General features: G+C 42.0%; 1 protein-coding gene across 6 annotated transcripts in view; it reads left to right on the top strand.

The window, feature by feature from the left end:
- Positions 1–15,436, top strand: part of SRPK2 (SRSF protein kinase 2) — a 269,280-nt gene that overhangs the window by 41,832 nt on the left and 212,012 nt on the right. The window lies entirely within an intron of this gene.

Below are 15,436 nucleotides of genomic sequence, written 5' to 3'. Positions count from 1 at the left end.
TACCTTAAAACTTCAATCATTTCTTAGTGGGGAATGCTTCAAAATCCTCTTTTTAAAATATTTTGAGATGTATAATAAATTGTTGATTATATTCACCTTGGTATGCCATAGAATGCCAGTAGGTATTCTGTCTGATTAAAAGTTGAATCCCTTGCCTGTTCTCTCCTTGTACCTGCTTCTTCTCAGCTTCTGGTAACCGTTGTTCTACTCTCAACTTCTGTGAGATCAACATTTTTGGATTCCACTTAGAAGTGAAATCATATAATGTTTGCTTTTCTGTGCCTCCCTTATTTCACTTAATGTTCTTCAGGTTCATCCATGTTGCTACAAGTGACAGGATTTCATGCGTTTTTATGTCTGAATTTTCTGATTGAATAATAAGTATCGTATATATATACATACCACATTATGTGCTTTTTGAAAGATTTATTAGGGAAAGAGGCATTTTTCCATCCACTGAGTCACTCCCCAAATGGCTGTGACAACCAGGACTGGTTGTGACCTATTCCAGGTCGAAGCCAGGAGTCAGGGACTCTATCCAGGTGTCCTGCATGGGGTGGTAGGCTGTCACTGCTGCCTCCCAGGTCATTAGCAGAGAACTAGATTGGAAGCTGAGTAGCCAGAACTTGAACTGGTACTCCAGTATGGGATGTGTGCATCCCAAGTAGTGGCCTAACTCATGGTGCCACATTGCTCAAACCAAGACATCATTTTTTCTTTCTCTCTCTCTCTCTTTTTTTTTTTTTTAAAGTTATTTACTTCAAAGGTTAGAACATCAGAAAGAGAAGGGGAAGAGAGACAGATACAGACAGACCAAAAGAGAGAGAAACTTGTCTTCCATCTACGAGAGAAAGAGAGAGAGAGAGAGAGAGAGAGAGAGAGAGAGATCTTCTGTCTGCTGGTTGTTGATACCCACCAAATAACTGTGAAAGCCGTGGCTGGGGCAAGTTGAAACGAGAGCCAGGAACTCCATCTGAGTCTCCCACATAGGGTAATGGGCCCTAGCACTTGGTCTATAATCTGCTGCCTTCCCAGGCACATTAGCAGGAGACTGGATTGGAAGAAGAGGAGCTTGGACTTGAACTGGCACTCTGATGTTGGATAGCAGCTTTGTATTTTTATCCACTGATGGATATTTAGGTTGATTCCATATCCTGGCTGTTACGAATTGTGATGTGATAAACATGGGAGCACAGGCTGGGATTGTGGTGTAGTGGTAAAGCTGTCACCTGTGATGCCCACATCCCATTATGGGCACCGGTTTGAGTCCGGGCTGCAACACTTCTGAAGAAGCTCCAGGCTCCTGGCTTTGGCCTTGTCCATCCCTGGTTGCTGCAGCCATTGGGGAGTGAACCATCGGATGGAAGGCCTCCCTCTCTCCCTCTCCCTCTCCCTCTCCCTCTCCCTCTCCCTCTCCCTCTCTGTAACTCAGCCTTTGAAATAAATAAAATAAATCTTAAAGAGATATTTCATCTCTCTCATCATAACATAATTGTTATATAATATGTGTTATCTTTACAATACAGTTTTCTTGAATTTCTTGTAATATTTGGTCATATCATCCATCTTTGGTTTGGGGCACTTTTTAAAAATGTGAGAGTGAATTTAGGATATATCATCATCAAACTCAAAGCTTTATTGGGGAAGACTTTTGGCCTGATGCTTAAGACACCTGCATCCCATATTGAAGGGCCTGGGTTCAATACCTGGTTCCAGCTCCTTACTTGCTGTGCACCCAGGGAGACAGCAGGTGATTTCCTTAGTAGTTGGGTCCTTGCCACCCACAGAAGAGACTTGTATTTAGTTCCCTGCTCCTAGTGTCAGCTTAGTCCAATCCTAGCATTGTAGGCATTTGGGGAACAAAGCAGCAGATGCTGAGCTCTCTGTTGCTTTCTGCCTTTCAAATAAGTAAATACAGTTTTAAAAACTACTGTTTAGGGGCTGGCATTGTGGCATAGCTGGTAAAGCTGCTGCCTGTGATGCTGGCATCCCATATAGACACCAGTTCATGTCTTGGCTGCTCCACTCCCCATCCAGCTCCCTGCTAATGGCCTGGGAAGGTGGATGATGGTCCAAGGGCTTGGGCCCCTGCCATCCGCATGGGGATGTTAGAGGTGAGATTAGAGACACAGGTAAATTGTATGGGTATGAGAGACTTTGTCTTGTAGCAGAAGGTTTTCAGATATTAGTGTGTGTAAGGCTCATCTGGATTAAAGATTCTTTGGTGCCACTCTGATTCTTTGTTTTGTTTTGTTTTGTTTTGTTTTGTTTTTTTTTTTTTTTTTGGACAGGCAGAGTGGATAGAGAGAGAGACAGAGAGAAAGGTCTTCCTTTGCCATTGGTCTACCCTCCAATGGCCGCCGCGGCCGGCGCGCTGCAGCCGGCGCACCGCGCTGATCCGATGGCAGGAGCCAGGTGCTTCTCCTGGTCTCCCATGGGGTGCAGGGCCCAAGCACTTGGGCCATCCTCCACTGAACTCCCTGGCCATAGCAGAGAGCTGGCCTGGAAGAGGGGCAACCGGGATAGAATCTGGCGCCCTGACTGGGACTAGAACCTGGGGTGCCGGCGCCGCAAGGCGGAGGATTAGCCTAGTGAGCCGTGGCGCCGGCCATCAAATAAATCTTAAAAAGGTAAAAATTATTAATTCATGATATACCTTTGAGAGTGTCACCAAAGCAGAATTTATCATAGTTTAGTAAAACATTATAAAGAACAAAAATATACAGATATATTTTTAAAATATTTATTTATTTATTTTAAAGTCAAGAGTTACACAGAGATGGAAGAAGGGGCAGAGAGAGAGAGGTCTTCCATCTGCTGGTTCACTCCCCAATTGGCTGCAATGGCCAGAGCTGCACCGATCTGAAGCCAGGAGCCAGAAGCTTCTTCCAGGTCTTCTCACGTGGGTACAGGGGCCCAAGGACTTGGGACATCTTTACTGCTTTCTGAGGCCACAGCAGAGAGCTGGATTGCGAGCAGAGCAGCTGGGACTCAAACTGGCACCCATATGGGATGCTGGCACTGCAGCTTTACCTGCTACTCCACAGGACCAGCCCCATTGTCTCTGTTTTATGTTAATAGTAGTGAGTATTAAATGTGAAATTACGTTATTCAGATATGAATGTAACCAGTAGGTGGCAGAAAATCAATATATGATTTTAGTTTTAAGAAAATTGGTACTTCTTTCAAGAAGAATGGTACAGATCTTAAGCAATATACATTTAATTTTTCCCACCCACAAAAATACATTTTGTGCTTATGGCCTTAGTATACATACTTTTTAAGTTGAAAAAGTGGCATACATTTATTTTAATATAATGTTTAGTTTGCTTTAAAACTGTGATTGATTTTTTGAAAACAGTTTACTTGGACAGGGAGAGAGGGGAGGTCATGTTCATATATCACAAATTTTCAGCCTTTGATTGTTTCTTTTAAATTGTGCTTTATGTATCACTTCTGTAGATATTTTGTGTAGTTTTGAGGTGGAGGGGAAGCAGTTTTTTTCAAAGTAGAAATCTGCTTTGAGTCTGATTGAGTCCAAAGGGATGAGTAGTGTTATAGTTCTATTATCTGTTTCCAGATTGACCTTTATTTTGAAATGAGAAAAAAAAAAAAAGTATTCAAGAGGCAGAGAGAGAGACAGAGTTCTACCTCCATTCTGATATTTTACTCCCCAAATTGCTGCCTGAAGCTGGGAACTCAATATAGGTCTTTTATGTAGGTGGCGGGGACCCAGCTATTTAAGTCATTACCTTCTGCCTCACAGGGTGCAAATTAGCAGGAAGCTGGAGTCAGAAAAAGAGCCAGATATAGAACCAAGGAACACCAATGTGTTACATGTGGTGCTGTAGTTTCTATTATCCGTTTTCAGATTATCTTTTAGAAAGAGAAACTAGTTTACAGTTTGCTGATTGTATGTATATATGTACCCCCCTCCATTCTCTTGATTTTTTTTGCTTCATATTTTGTCTGGTTTTGTTAGGTGGAAAAATGCAGATGGCTCTCAAGGATATACATCAAGGATATGGGAACTGGTGTTTTTCTTGCTACCATTGTCTTTGTTTTAATATTTATTTAATGCGCCTGCCCTCACAGGTGCATAAGCAGGTAACTGAATCAGAAGTGGAACAGCCAGGGGGCTGGTGCTGTGGTGTAGTGGGTAAAGCCACCGGCCCTGGGTAAAGCCACTGCCTGTGGTGCCGACATCCCATAAGAGGGCTGATTTGAGTCCCAGCTGCTCCACTTCTGATCCAGTTCTCTGCTATGGCCTGGGAAAGCAGAAATGGCCCAAATCTGTGGGCTCCTGCACCTGTGTGGGAGACCAAGAAGCAGATTCTGGCTCCTGGCTTCTGGCCGTTGCGGCCAGTTGGGGAGTGAACCAGGGGATGGAAGACCTCTATCTTTCTGCCTCTCCTTCTCTCTCTGTGTAGCTCTGACTTTCAAATAAATAAATACATCTTAAAAAAAAAAAAAAAAAAGAAGAAGAAGAAGAAGAAGAAGAAGAAGAAGAAGAAGAAGAAGTGGCGCAGAGAGGACTCAAACTGGCACTCACAGGATGCTGGTGTTACAAGTGGTTGGTAACCTACTGTGCTATGGTGCAAGCACCCAGAAATAAGTTTTACCTGTCAGAACTCATTTTGCTTTTTCCTATTCTCCTCTTTTTATCCTCATTAATGAATATAATATTGTAGTGATTTTCTTTTCTGTCTCTTTCAAACCACTATAAGCTTTTAGGTTCAAGATATTTTGTTGGTGTGCATGTTTGGCCTAATGATTAAGACATCGGTTCCGTTGCCTCCATTCCATTTCAGAATGGCTAGGTTTGAGTTCTGGGACCACTCCTGATTCCAGCTTCCTGCTAATGTACACTTTGGGAGGCAGCAGGTGATGACTCAAGTATTTGAGTCCTTGTTACTCCATGGGAGATGTGGATTGAGTTCCTGGCTCCTGAGCTGGCCCTGTGCCCTGTCCTGGCAGTTTGAGGACATTTGAGGAGTAAGCTAGATGGGAGCTCTTTCTGTCTCTCTGCCTCTTGAATAAAAAAAAAGATAAGGTTTTAGAAAACAGGCTATGTGAGACTTGGCATTTCACTTACTCTGATTTATAGTACTTTGATTTTAATATTTGGATAGGTTTCATATTTTTAAGTTAAATAGTACTCAGTTTGTATTTTGTTTTCCTGGTTGGTTTTCATCTGTTAGTGGAGTGATATGATTTTAGGACTCTAACTATATAATATGAATGCCCTTTTATTTTTTACTTATTCATTTATTTTAAAGATTTATTTTGAAAGTCATAGTTACAGAGAAAGGGAAAGACAGAGAGGGAGAGATTTCCCATCTGTTGTTTCACTTCCCTGATGGCCTCAATGACCAGCACTGGGCTAGGTTGAAGCCAGGAGCCAGGAGCTTTATCCAGGGCTCCCATGTGGGTGGTAGGGGCACAAACACTCGGGCCATTTTCTGCTGATTTTCCTTACCCATTAGCAGGGTTCAAGATCAGAAGTGGAGCAGCAGGGACATGAACCAGTGCCAGTACTCAACGCTGGCATTGCAGGTGGCAGCTTAACCTGCTGTGTCATGAAGCTTAATATAATGAATTAATGAATTTATTAATTACAGTACTTCCAGATGAGTTTCCCCTGGGTTTTCTGGGAATTCGTATCAATAATAAAATAAATATCTGGTTTCCCACTGTTGTACATTTGTTACTTCCTTCCCCCCAAAGCATTGTTAATATTTCCAGCCTTGGAATGGAGAGGGATGGAGAGGAGTCATCCTGCTCTTGTTACATTGGTTTTAGTGTTTAAGATGCCCATGCTTCTTGATAGAATTTCAGATTGTAGTTAAATTACTTGGGTCATGGGTGGGAAATTTTTCCTTCCTTAAAAGGACTCACTGAATGTTACTTTGTTCACAGATATCCCTGAATGTTTCCTTTTTATTCATATCTGAACCCAAAAAAGTCAGTATAGATTGTGGTACAAAGTTCATTCTGATTTTCTTTTTAATAATTAAACCTTAAATTGTTAGGGGACAGTGTGTGTGTATGCGTGTGTGTATTCACAAGTTCTTCTAAGTAAATACTCTGTTAAGAAAGGTGACTCTTGGTCATGACTATAAGGAAATCATGACAGGGTGAAAGCCAGAAGGCTTTTCTTTTTTCAAATTGCCTATTCTATAATACAGGTGTATTAGTTACATAATATGTTATATTTTCTCTTCATTTGATTATTTAATTCTAATATAAAAGTAACTCTTATTTCAATTGTTAAAAAAATGTTTATTTATTTGAAAAGTAGAGAGAGTGAGAGACAGAAGATCTTCCATCCACTTGTTCACTTTCCAGATGGCCACCATGGCCAGGGCCAGGAGCCAGGAGCTTCTTCTGATCTGCCACATGCGTGTAGGAGTCCAAGCACTTAGGCCATCCTCTGCTGCCTTCCCATGCACACCAGCAGGGAGCTGGATCAGAAGTGGGACAGTGGGGGTCAAACCCGTGCATATATGGGATGCCGATGTCATAGGTGGCGGCTTTACCCACCATGCCACAATGCCAGCCCTCTTGTTTCAGTTTTAATATATTAATTGATGTCTCATGTATAGTATAGGAACAGGAACAATGCAGAAGTATTTGTGGAAAGTTAAAAACTTAATGATTTCCAGGCTGGCACTGCGGCTCAATAGGCTAATTCTTTGCCTTGCGGCGCTGGCACACCGGGTTCTAGTCCCAGTTGGGGCGATGGATTCTGTCCCGGTTGCCCCTTTTCCAGTCCAGCTCTCTGCTGTGGCCCGGGAGTGCAGTGGAGGATGGCCCAAGTGCTTGGGCCCTGCACCCCATGGGAGACCAGGAGAAGCACCTGGCTCCCGACTTCGGATCAGCGTGGTGTGCCGGCCGCAGCGGCTATTGGAGGGTGAACCAACGGTAAAGGAAGACCTTTCTCTCTGTCTCTCTCTCTCTCACTGTCCACTCTGCCTGTCAAAAAAAAAAAAAAAAAAAAAAAAAAACCACCTGAATGATTTCCATAAAAATAAAAAATATTTGTGTATAATGCAACAGTCAAGGAGTATGCCTATGGTGGGAAACCATTTTTTTTCCCCTCCAAATAATAAAAGAGAGAGGAAGAGAGAGAGAGAATCTTCCATGTGGTGGTGCAATCTGTAAATGGCTGAAATGGCTGGGGCTGGCTAGGCCGAAGTCAGGAGCCAGGAGCTTCTTCCAGGTCTCCATGTGGGAACGAGGACATCTTCCTCTGTTTTCCCAGGCACATTAGCAGGGAGCTGGATTGGAAGTGTTGCAGCTGGCACTTGAACTGGTGCTGATATCAGATGCCGTCACTGTAGATAGAGGCTTAACCTACTATGGCCACAGCGCTGGCCCCCAGGAAACCTTTTCAGGTTTTTTTTTTTTTATTTGAGAGGTAGAATTACAGACAGTAAGAGGGAGAGACAGGGAGAAAGGTTTTCCTTCTGTTGGTTCACTCCCCAAATGCTCACAACAGCTGTAGCTGCGCCAATCTGAAGCCAGGAGCCAGGTGCTTCCTCCTGGACTCCCATGCTGGTGCAGGGCCCAAACACTTGGGCCATCCTCCACTGCCTTCCCAGGCCACAGCAGAGAGCTGAATTGGAAGAGCAGCGGCCAGGACTAGAACTGGCATCCTGGCATCCATATGGGATGCCGGCACCGCAAGGCAGAGGATTAACCTACTGCGCCACTGTGCCAGCCCCAGGCTTTAACCTCTTTAATTCTGGAGGAGCTCAGCTGTGTTTTGATGCATATATTGTAGCTTAGCAGTCTGCCTGGGTTCCCAGCTGTGTTTTAATGCATGCATTGCTGGCTTAGCAGTCTGCCTGGGTTCATGCTGCGCCCTTGCTGTTGTCCTTCCTTCGGTTTTGTTTCCAGGCCTGTTAAGCGTGAGTGCTGGGGTTTATATTGTAGCTTTGGACTTAGGATTTTAAAAAGCTCTGCAAGTGATTCTAACAAATTTTGCTAAGTGATCCATAGAAAACCTTTAGACTTGTTTTTCTTTTCCTGATTGTTACAGTTTGATTTTCAGTTAGGTACAAGTTCTGTGATGTCTTCCTACCCTCACTGTCAGAATGGTAATTGGTATGTGATGTATATAGTGATTGCTGAATGAGTGAATGTAGAATAGTGTTGTCACTTTTCGATTCTGGTTTCATTCTGTCAAAACAAACGGGTTTGAGGAAGTCTGGGCTTTTTGTACTTGCTTCCCATCCTAGCTTTTGAAAGTTTTCCTGGACCATTACTGGGTTGAAATCTTATGTGTCAGGACTTGCAGATTTGTGTTTTTTCCTCTAGCATTTGTTTTGAAAGCTTTTAAGTTTTCAGAATAGTTGCAAGAATAAATCAGTGGTTTCTTATGTGCTTTATATAGGTTGCCAGGTTTTTATGTTTTGCTGTATTTGTTCTATCCTATCACTTGTCTTTGCCCAAGCATCCATCTATTTGTTCATCCTACCCCAATTGATTTGGTTGTAGTTAGATTTATGATTTGAAGGAGCTGAGGGCTAGAGTCATTTGTATGTTTCCTCTGGAAAGGCTAACACAGTGTGTCTTCTGGAAGGAACTCTTGTAAGTTTCAGAGTTGTTTCGTTAGCTTCTTCTGAAGTAATCGCTGCTGTCTGTCTTCAACAAGCTTTGGACATGTAGTATACATAGGCATTGCTTGGCACTGGGGTTAAAACATACAGGGACACATGGGTCTTGATTTTTAGCATCTTGTAATCTCGATGGAGAAGTCTTCTGTGCAACAGGCAATTCAATATCTCAGAATGGAATGTAAGGGCAGGCATTTGGCCTAGTGGTTAAGATGCCAGTTAGGATGCTCATATCCCATGTTGGGGAGTGCCTGGGTTCTGTTCCTGGCTGCTTCTTCCAGTTTCAGCTGCCTGCTGGTGGAGATTCTGGAGGCAGCAAGTGATGGCTCAAACGATCCGGTCCCTGCTGCTCACAGAGGAGACCTGGATTGAGTTCCCAGCTCCCAGATTTGACCTGTTCCAGGCCTGGTTTTTGCAGGTATTTGGGGAAGTGAGTCAGTGGTTAGGAACTGTCTGTCTGGCTCTTTGCCTCTTGAATAAATTATAAAGGAAAATGGGATGTGAAGTGTTGGGAGAAGGAATGGGTATCAGGAGAAAACCTCACTTTGACTTGGTAGGAAGGAAGAGGTCAAGGAATGCTTCTTGGAGGTCAAAATGTTAGGGAGATTGCAAAACCAGTAGACTGACAGTAGTTGGCACACTTTTTTCCTGTAAAGAGCCTAAATAGCAAATATTTTAGCTTTCCTGAGCCATATGATCTCTGTTGCAGCTGTTTAACTCTGCTTTTGTAGTGTGAAAGCAGTATGGACAGTAAATAAGTTTGAAAGTGTGGCTGTGTCTAGTCAGACTATTAGGGACATGGAACTTTTGAGTTAACATAATTTTTAGGTGTTGTGCGTGTTATTCCTTGGTATTTTTCTTCCATTTCAAAATGTAAATGCCATTTTTGTATTCATGTCCCTTAGCAAAAAACAATGATAAGCTGTGGTTTACTGATGCCTGGAATCTGGTGCTAATATGCTCATTATTTGGGACCTTTGGTAGGTTTGATAGAGTATTTCTGCCCCTCTTGCTGTTCTTTGAACATTTCAGTAATGTCTCAGTAATTCTACAGATTGAAAGAAAAGGAGATTAGGATTTATGGAGGTGACTAATCAGTGGTACATATGCGGTGAGGCCTGCATGACATAATTGATAGTACTTAGTAGGCCTGAGTTTAGTCATGATCTTGCCAAGTTACTAGTTATGTAATATTGGACGAATCATTGCACTTTTCTGAGCATTGCTTGTGAAAAGGAGAATGTAAACTTCTGCAGCTACTACTCAGTATTTACTACAAGTAGTGGGGCAGTCAATTTACTATATAGCCTGTGAAAATCAGTGTACTATTCTACAATTTTGATTTTTCATTTTTCTTTTCTTTTTTTAAAGACATTTATTTGTTTGATAGGGAGAGTTAGAGAAGGAGAGAGAGAGAGAGAGAGACAGTGAGAGAGAGAGAGAGGTATCTTCATGAACTGGTTCATTTTCCAAATGGCTTCAACAGCCAGGGCTGGGCCAGGCCAAAGCCAGGAGCTTCTTCCATGTGTCCATGTGGGTAGCAGGATCCCAAGTACATGGGCCATCCTCTACTGCTTTCCCAGGCACTTTAACAGGGAGTTGGATCAGAATTGGAGCAGCCAGGACTTGAACTGGCACCCGTATGGGATTCCTGTGTTGTAGGCTGTGGCTTTAATCTGCTTGCCGTGTGCCGACAGTCATTTTTCTTTTTTAAAGTCCCTTTGGTCATTGAATGGGGGAATGGATTATACAGTGGCAAGAGGGAAATGTTGGAAACCAATAAGGAGGCTGCTGTGGTAATATAATCGATGGGTTGTGGTCATGGTTTGGCTGGATTGTTTGAGGAGAGGAGATGAAAATGATCAGATTATGGATTTGTTTTTAAGGTGGAGCTGACTAGATTTACTGATGGGATTTGAGGTAAGAGAAAAGCCAAGAATGATTTTTCTTTAAGACTTGAGGAATTAAGGGAAAATTATGTCATTAAAAAATGCTGTGAATTCCTTTTTGAAAAATAGGGTTTGTCAAAAGACCTAGTTTATAGTGTTAGCTCCTCCTCGTCGAGGTGGCATTTGATTAACTTTTGTGTCTTGGCTGTTTCTGTGGGCAGCATGGCATGGGATCTTTGCTGAGGCATTAACAAGCTGCATTAGCTGCTTGGCCATACCAGGTCTCTCCTGACACCTTGTAAAGAGCTGAAAAAATGTCATTTATGTAGCTGCATAGCTACATGGTTTAACACTTGCTCTCCAAAAGCTTTAATGAATTAATCACCAATTTCAAAGGGTCCTTTAATGGTGAGGTGAAATACTTGTCTTTGATTGTATTTTTTTACATGTTTTCATCATTAATTTGAGCAGTTTGCCATCACTTAGTTATGTTAGCTTGTGTAAGGACGCTGAGCACTGCCCTTTTGGGAAATGTAACATGGGAATTTTTGATGTCTTGTTTGAGTGAAACTGCCTCTCGGTGAGTGTTAATGCTGATTGGCTTCAGCTGGCTTCCCAACAGGCTTTGTTGAAGGACTGTGGTAGATTTAACGATAGGAGTAATAGGGTTATTGGGACTTCAGTAGTAACAGCTGCAGAAACTCGGGCACCTGACAGATCACTCAATAAATATTGATAGTGTGCTTTCCCATTTAATTGGACTACCAGCCTGCCTTCTTCATATTAAACTTCATTAGCTGGTTTTCCCACTTAGTCAAAGATAGTTTAAGGAAAGATAGTTTGAATCCTTCCAGAGATTTATTTATATTGAGCCTACTTGAGTTGACATTTAATTTTTTGAAAAAGCTTCTTTAGGTTTTTGACAAGTTAGCTCAGGTCCACTATAGGAGAAATTTGAGTGACCTGTCCCAAAATCATGCCTCTAATGTAGAAGATATACTATCTTACTCTTTTTGGAAATGTATTATTTCAGCTTTGTCCTTAAAATAGTCACTCTAAAAGACAAGAATCACTGTTTAAGTTCTGTGTTAGTAGGTAGTGTCTGGTACACTTTGATGCTGAGAAAAATAAGTTGGTGGGAAGGAAGACTTTATGGTTTTAATATCCTGAATAGTGCCAGTATTAGAATTTACTTCATTTGCCTAGTGTTAGCCCTTGAAATAATATACTGCTTCTGGTGTCTCATGATACACGTAGGTATTTGAAAGAAATTTCTTTGTGGTTCTACTATATAGTTTGAAGTTTTAAATTGAGGAGGAAGTGGTTGACTGCCTGACTTTTTTTTTTTTTTTTAATTTATTTGACAGAGTTAGACAGTGAGAGAGAGACAGAGAGAAAGGTCTTCTTCCGCTGGTTCACCCCCTAAATGTCTGCTACAGCCGGAGCTACGCCGATCGGAAGCCAGGAGCCAGGTGCTTCCTCCCGGTCTCCCATGTGGGTGCAGGGGCCCTAGCACTTGGGCCATCCTCCACTGCCTTCCCGGGCCACAGCAGAGAACTGGACTGGAAGAGGAGCAGCTGGGACTAGAACCCGGCTCCCATATGGGATGCCGGCGCCGCAGGCAGAGGATTAACCAAGTGAGCCACAGTGCTGACCCCTGCCTGACATTCTAACATTGATAGAGTTAATGCAGGCTTTGAATATTCACTTCTGCTTGTTTTCACAGGAAGCTTCACCTACATTTGTTTTGGAATTTTGTTAAAGGAAGTTTTAGTGTATATGAAGATACTTAAGAGTTCATAGAGGGGCTAGTGTTGTAACGCAGTGTGTTAAGCCATCACTTGGACACTCACATCTGATATTGTAGTGCCTGGTTTAGCCCTAGCTACTCTGTTTCCCATCTGGCTTCTTGCTAATTCATCTGTCTGCTGAGTGATGGCTCATGTACTTGGGTCCCTGCCACCCATGTGGGAGATCCTGATAGAGTTTCTGGCTCCTGGCTTTGGCCTGGTCCAGCTCTGGCTGTTGCAGCTATTTGGGGAGTGAACCAGCAGACAAAGATTCTCTCTCACAGTGCCTTTCAAGTAAATAAAATAAATCTTTATTTGGAGACTAGAGTCTGGCTTTTTGTGGTAGGTAGGGTTTTGTTACTTGATCGCAAAATTCACATTGTAAATGTAACTATTAAGTTAAAGGGTTAAATTATTATTTGTAGACCTTTTTAGTTTGCCCATTAATTTTCAGTACTGTGGAAGCGGTCTTTTTGGTTGCTGTTTCTGAAAATCTGTAGTTTAATTTATGCTGTAGTTTATTTTCAAGGTAATTATTAATGCTTTTAAAATGAAAAAAATTATATTGATTCTTTTTTTAACATATGCATATGTAGCTCCTCCTTTTTCCTCTTCCAGTTGCTAAGCTTGCAAAGTTTTTGTGTTAGAGGAATTAAGGTGAGAGGTGCTGAGCAAAATATGAATGTTAGCTTCCAAGATTTATTCTTGTACCTTGTTAGGAATGTGAGTGGGTGTTGGTGTGATTGTGTGAGAGAATGTGTCTTTTTTTTTTTCTTAAGGCATAGTTCCCCCCCCCCCCGCCCCTTCTTTTTAGAGATTTATTTATTTACGAGGTAGAGTTACAGACACGGAGAGGGAGAGACAGAGAGAAAGGTCTTCCATTCATTGGTTCACTCCCCAAATGGCTGCAGGGGCCAGAACTGAGCCGGTCCCGAAGCCAGGAGCTTCTGCTAGGTCTCCCCCATAGGTGCAGGGGCCCAAGAAGTTGGGCCATCTTCCATTGCTTTCCCATGCCATAGTAGAGAGCTGGATTGGAAGAAAAGCAGCTGGGACTTGAACCAGCATCCATATGGGATGTCAGCCTAAAGCATAGATCTTTTATCTTTTGCTGTAAATATACAGCAAAATCAGCCTATATACAGTGCCACACATAAGCATTTCAAGATTTAATGAACTGGGTCACTGGGAAGATCATTTATTTGAAAAAACAATTGGAAAAAAAATTTAGAAGAAATGTATATTATACCACGTCCCGTACATTGAATTTAGTATATATAGAAAATAAAAAAACACTTGTTATTACCAGTATGTTTGTTAAATTAATGCTTGTTAATCACTAATATGTTTTCAAAAATGTAGAAGGGACATAGAAGAAGATAGTTTTTAGCTTTGAAAATATTGATAATGCTAAAGAAATATTTCATAAAATAGTAAGTGGGGAGGCTCTGTACTTACACCCTTCTGTTCTTAGCAATTAATATGTAATAGATAATTCCATTTTTTTTAAAAAAGATTTTTTTATTTGAAAGAGTTACATAGAGAAGGCGAGGCAGAGAGAGGTCTTTAATCCGCTGGTTCACTCCTCAAATGGCTGCTATGGCCGGAGTTGGGCTGATCCAAAGCCAGGAGCCAGGAGCTTCTTTCGGGTCTCCCACATGGATGCAGGGGCCTAAGGACTTGGGCCATCTTCTACTGCTTTCCCAGGCCATAGCAGAGAGCTGGATCAGAAGTGGAGCAGGAACTTGAACCAGTGCCCATATGGGATGCTGGTGCTGCAGGCAGCAGCTTGACCCGCTGTGCCATAGTGCTGGCCCCGATCATTCTTTTTGATTTTAACTCTTCGTATTGAAAAGGATTTTTACATGTTTGAAAAATTTTATGTCCATGATTAGCATTTATAGGATTTAAAAATAGTGTATTAGTTTCAGTTTATGGAGATTACATATGTACTGGATAACACTGTGAACATGTTTTTCCTAGCTATGATTTCCAAATCACTTTGAAATACTGAGTAAATTAAGCAGTTAAAAAATATGTGATAGATTCAGTTTTCACCCTTTTGGATTTGTGTTTATTTTAATTAAGATACGACTCTTTGGTTTACTTGGAAATGTTGCTTGGGTTTTGTTTTAATACATGAGTTTTACTCAGGCTTGTCAGTTGTGTTTTATAAACCAGGTGGTAATTATTTGGTTTACAACTCTGTTCCTTTGAATGCAGTGGACATGTGAAGCACTGCTATTCACTGCTCTCTAGTACCAGGACTTTATGGCAGGCTGCAGTAGTATAGACCGAAGGACCATGTCCTCCGGCCTAGAAATTACATGAAATCTGTAATGCCTGTGAGTTCTGGTTTTTGAAATTAGAACTTTATTCATATTCTCAAAGGGAGTGGAGAGATGAATGGCTGGGGGGGGGGGAGGATAAAGAAAGGTTAATTAAATAATAGGTTAATTAAGCTCGTATATTGACAGCTGAAGGGAAATGAAAAGTAAGGTTTGTGAAGTTACTTTCTTTTAAGGACATGACAGAAAGATGTAAAATGATTTTTCTGTTTAGACAAATAGCCTGGATTAAAGAATTTGTTAATTGTACAAATCGTGTTTTTTTTTTTTTCTTCAGTAGTTTTTATTTGAAAGGGAGAGAGAGAGAGAAAGCATGAATATGCTAGCTTACTCCCTAAATGACTACAACTGCTGGAGCTGGGCCAGGCCCAAGCCAGGAGCCTGGAATTCAATCCAGGTCTCCCCAGGTGGGTATCAGGGACCCAACTACATGTCACTCTGCTGCCACCTAGGGTGCACATTAGCAAGAAACTGAAATTAAAAGTAGAGCTGTGACTCAAACCCAGGCATTCTGAAGTGGGGTGCTGGCATCCCAAGGAACATCTTAACTACTGTACCAAATTTCTACCCCTGAACGTTTTCACTTAGTTGAAAGGCAAAGAGACATAGACACAGAGACAGACAAATGGAGAGAGATTAGCCATTTGCTGGTTCACTCCTCAAGTGCCCAGGAAGACAGGGCTGGACCAGGGGGAAGCCAGGAACTCAGAACTCGGGTTTCCCATCTCCTGCGTGGATGGCAGGAACCCAAGTACTTGAGCAATCATCTGCTGTCTCCCTGGTGTGCATTA

This window comes from Lepus europaeus, chromosome 1, assembly GCF_033115175.1.
Source record: "Lepus europaeus isolate LE1 chromosome 1, mLepTim1.pri, whole genome shotgun sequence".
Lineage (NCBI taxonomy): Eukaryota > Metazoa > Chordata > Mammalia > Lagomorpha > Leporidae > Lepus > Lepus europaeus.
This window is presented reverse-complemented; position numbering and strand designations above follow the sequence as displayed.